This window comes from Leopardus geoffroyi, chromosome D2 (genome assembly GCF_018350155.1).
Source record: "Leopardus geoffroyi isolate Oge1 chromosome D2, O.geoffroyi_Oge1_pat1.0, whole genome shotgun sequence".
NCBI classification, from domain to species: Eukaryota; Metazoa; Chordata; class Mammalia; order Carnivora; family Felidae; genus Leopardus; species Leopardus geoffroyi.
This window is the reverse complement of record NC_059334.1, coordinates 41,211,333-41,216,343: the sequence shown is the minus strand read 5'-3', so window position 1 is coordinate 41,216,343 and position 5,011 is coordinate 41,211,333. Positions and strand designations below refer to the sequence as shown.

The 5,011-nt window shown below is 39.1% G+C and overlaps 1 long non-coding RNA gene across 1 annotated transcript; it reads left to right on the top strand.

Annotated features, from left to right (window-relative positions):
• Positions 1–1,313: 1,313 nt before the first annotated feature.
• On the top strand, positions 1,314–4,710 carry LOC123577501. The gene is made up of 2 exons (XR_006701882.1): positions 1,314–1,368; positions 4,423–4,710. It is a non-coding gene; the product is annotated as an uncharacterized LOC123577501 (long non-coding RNA).
• Positions 4,711–5,011: the final 301 nt, after the last annotated feature.

Sequence of the window (5,011 nt, the reverse complement as noted above, 5' to 3'; positions counted from 1 at the left end):
TCAATATTAAATGAGAAATAGGCATGTTTAATCAGAAATTTGAGGAAAAACAATCTATAAATGATCTGAATTTGGGTTTTGGCCTCTACTGACTGGGGCAAAAAAAGGAAAATTAAAATCTATCTCATACTTCTCAAGTCGCTCTTCACAATGCAGTATAGCAGAAATTTGGCATAAAATTTCCTTTCTCTGGAAGGCCTCTTACTTTCTATTAAACAGTCCTATTCACCAAACAGGTTGTGTGCTGGGAAAAGAACGTTTCAAAATCCCGCCTACTCTCCATGATCTTCCTGTGCTTAATGCTTAGTCTTTCTGCAGGTTTCCCCAAACTCTGCAGATGATTGTCGGACCAAACTCATATTATTTTACCATATATGAGGTCAGATTATTCTTTTATCATACGTGATGCAAATCCATACCTGATTTCCTGGGAATGTCTGAGTAGGTAAATTATTCTAAGCCAAATTAAGAGATGATATTGGCAAATTTTTAAAAGCAAAGCATTCAACCTTTAAAATTTCTTTTTTGATGTTTATTTATTTTTGAGATGGGGAGAGACAAAGCATGAACGGGGGCGGGGGTATCAGAGAGAGAGGGAGACGCAGAGTCTGAAGTGGGCTCCAGGCTCTGAACTGACAGCACAGAGCCTGACGCGGGGCTCGAACTCATGCACTGTGAGATCCTGACCTGAGCAGAGGTCGGACGCTTAACCGAATGAGCCACCCAGGCCCCCCAAAGCATTCAACCTTTAAAGTTGTAACACTTTTGCTTCTAGGCAGGTATGGTTATTTTGCTATTACATGGTTTCCTCAAGTTATTCTAGGCAAATTACCTAAATCTTTTTAGGACCACATGTGGCTCGTTTTCTGTGATCTTGTACCTATGTGTCAAACTGGAAGATCTATGTAAAAATAATTAATAATAATCTAAAGTCATATACATATATATAACTTTATATATATAATATCATATATATTTATATATTAAAATAATCTAAGGTTTTAGATTATTTAGATATTATTTCTTAGAAATTAAAACTCCATGCTAATAAATGTGTAGATTTTGAAATAAAATCTAAGCATAGTAAAGATATTATATATATTAAACTTGTTAAATTTGTTTCCAAGATAATTGTTCTCAATTTTCAGATGATGAAATTAAGAGAGTAAAGTAACTTGCCCAAGGATGCAAAGTTATTAACAGACAGAAGTAAATATGATCTCTGAGCTGCCTTAATGGAAAACTCCAGTCTATTTTTAGCACCGTGCAATTCTCAGAAGAGCCCTGAATTTTGTCTCTTTCTTCTTACTTTTAAAAGGAAGCTGCCCAGTGCTCACGAGGTATCTTCATCACTTGGAAAGAGACTGTGTAAAAGTACTTCCCCAAACAGATACATTGGGTTCACAGTACACTGTATTGAAACCTTAGAAATTAGTGTCCTATAAATCTTAACAGATATCAGCCCTCTGCCTGTCTTGAGGCTACACCAGGCACATGGGCTTGTCTACTCATTGTCCTCGTCTTGAGCACCGTTGTAGCTACAAGGAGATGCTCTCGGGTACAAACTGTGGCCATGAGATGGAAACAAGCTGAATGACCGACACGGAACTGTTTCCGACCCGGCTCCATAAAACACTGGCACTGAATAAAATTAATCTATTTTCTGAGCCTGTTGCTATCACTGTTGCCAAGGAAGTTCCTGCAATCTTCTGGCCTGGAAGAAAGGAGGAAACTGAAGCTATGGTTCTAATGTGAGTCTTCAACCTTGGAGTGGTCCTGGAACAGTTTCTCCTTATTTATTCTTTTTAGCATGGAGCTTCCATAATCATTCCACCTGGGATGCTACACAGGTGAAATATCAATCTGGACTCAGGAGGTGGAGAAATGTTTACAATTAAAGCACTGGGTAGATTAGAAAGCCTTGTTTTACATAAGCATGCCATCAAAGATGGGTTTCATTGGTCGGTATAATGGTATTCTGACTGCTTCCTACTCACCCCACTGGTGGAGGAATCTTGTGCCGTAAATAGTATAAGGAATTCAAATATATGATGCTGACACTGGACGAATGAGATTGGCAACAGTTTATTAGTCACATATATTCATAGCCCGTGGGAGGGGCCCACTGAAGCCTGAACCAGAAGAGACTACGGGAAACGGGCTTTGCAGTAACGCAAGGATGGGATGCCCCATGTTTTTATGGGAGGATGTGATTGGCTCGTTTGAATAATTTGATGGATTGGCAGGGGGCAAAGCCTATTAGGTTGCTGAGGAACCATTGAGGATGAGGGTGGGTGGTAGGTGGGGGTATGGGTGGGAGGGGATAGCTAGGCTGCTAATGGGGGAAATAGCAGGGTAGGAGGCTTTCCTGCTGGTAGGAACAGCATTTGAAATTATAGGTCTTATGTTACAATGTCTGTAATAATAATTTGCTACCATACTGAGCTCTGAGGTAAATAAATGAAATAAATACGTGAAAATATTTAGTAAAATGAAATGTATTTTAAAGATCCTTAGTTATTTAGGCACTGGGTGGCTCATTTGGGTAAGCGCCTGACTCTCGATATCAGCTCAGATCATGATCTCACAGTTTGTGAGATCAAGCCCCACCCAGGGCCCTACATGGTACACTGACAGCCTGGAACCTGCTTGGATTCTCTCTCTTGCTCTCTCACTGCCCCTCCCCTGCTTTCTCTTTCTCTCTCTCTCCCCAAATAAATGCCCATTTAAAAAAATAAACCAAGTTTATTTTTAGTTATTTATGTAAGACTTATTAGAAAAACCTGAAAGTTTAATTCTTAGTTTATATTTATGATCCCTGATCTATATAATATTTTTAAATAAGACATGCAGAATACATTTTAGATCTTATTCCTAAGTTTACCACCACTCTACCCCTTGCCACTAATGAAGAGGACAGCACATAGAGCCTTGCTATAATAATGGCTGTCCTCCATTGGGCTAAATTGAAAATGGATTGGGTGGCGGTGTATAAAAAAAAGAGTAATGGACCAAGGAAGCCAAGATAGTAATAGCCTACAATGTTCAAGAGTTCCTGAGACCACTCTCAGGTTCAAGATTTTGCAAGAAGGATCCACAAAACTCAGAAAAGCCACTATACTCATGAGTTATAGTTTCTGACACAAAAAAGATATGGGCTAAAACCAACCAAAGGAAAGGAACACAAAGCAGCATCCAGGGTTATCGGGTGTGAGCTCTCAATCCATATGAAGTTGGGGAGACAGCACCTATTTCTCCAGCGACAACGCAGGAAAATACACATGGAGTATTGCCAACACAAGAAGGTCATTCCAGCTTTGCTGCCCAGAGTTATTTCTGGGCCTTCGTCATGTACATATGAATGACCACTTGCATAGTTGACCTTAGTCTCCAGCCCCTTTGGAGGTTGAGCTGTTAACTGTCCCTGGGGCCCTCACCATAAATCGTATTATTAACATTGGCAATGTATATGTCCAGAGCTCCCAGGCAAACAAAATGACTCTTGTTGGGCAGGTGATGTTCCAAGGGCTTAGAGATTACCTCCTAGAAGTCACAGGCAAAGATCACATCTCCCTTTGGGCAAAGTTAATCTTTTACTGCACACTGGTATTCTCTTTCTGTTCTAACACTAATTCACCATCTTTGAGAACATTGGCATGAGTGTCCTCACCTATAAAGGAAGAGAGTGGGCTGGGTCAGTATTTTTCACTCTCAACCTTGAGGAGGATTAAGAGAGTTTTAGAATTGACTGAGATATTATTGAGTGTGGACAAAGAGGGAACTACTGAAAAGCTGTCTCAACCAAAGTAATTCAAAGCAGTTTATGTAGTGGACTTTTTTTTTAATTAAACATTTTTAAATGTTTATTCATTTTTGAGAGGCAGAGAGAGACAGAGACAGAGCGTGAGTAGCAAAGGGGACACAGAATCGGAAGCAGGCTCCAGGCTCTGAGCTGTCAGCACGGAGCCAGATGTGGGACTTGAATCCACGAACCATGAGATCAGGACCTGAGCTGAAGTTGGACACTTAACTAACTGAGCCACCCAGGCATCCCTGTACTGGACTTTTACCTTTAATAGAAAGAAAGTATTTTTCTAATCACTTAGAAGAAACCCCTGGAAATACATGATTTCTGAGGTTTCTCTTAAGTCCAGTGTTAGAGGATGATAGATACAGTTTTAAGAAAAGACAACCTAAGTCACTCAAGTAGATACTTTGTATTTTAATGTAATAGTATGAAGATATATATTTTTTCAATTCTAAAGTTATCATGGCCACTTATAATTTCTTCTAGAGCTGCATACGATTACTCATCATTATAACAATAACATTCTTTGACTGGTGGTAATTTATGTAACATAAACTACTTTCTCTATAGCTACTATCTTGAACCCAGTTATGTGTTATTTTTCCATTTTCCAGATGAGCATTTGGTTTTTAAGTGGATAAAAATCCTCCACTGTCAAATAAATCATAGTAAACAAATATGAGTATTGAACGGTTTCTATGAGAGAAATATTACATTCTAGCAAATTATTAGAAAACATCAGATGAATTTGAACTGGATACTTTGGCACAGACCAGAGAATAAGAAGACAGAAGGCAAATTTTGTATTATCTGTTCCAACCCCATTCGTGCAACTACTTCAGTGGATAAGTTGGGTGACTCTTGCCCTGTTGGCGCCTGAATTTTTGCACATATTTCAGGTAAGTTAAAATCTCAAAATGTTTCGTTTTTAAACTAAGATTTTGACGTTTTTTCCATTAGTCAGATTTGCATGCTACGGTAGCAAGATTAAATGAATGATGGATTCGTTGATCCAAAATTTGAAAGACATCCTGAGGATGCCTAGGCTAGGAGTTAGTTGACTTGGGTGTTAGTTCCGGCTCTGCAACTCACGAATGCTACGACTTTGGGTACTATACAACTCCCTTTCTCGTCAATTTTTCACGTGTCTAAAGAGCATATTCAACTGAGTTCCTTGATTTGTGCAGTGCTTGAGGTTGATTT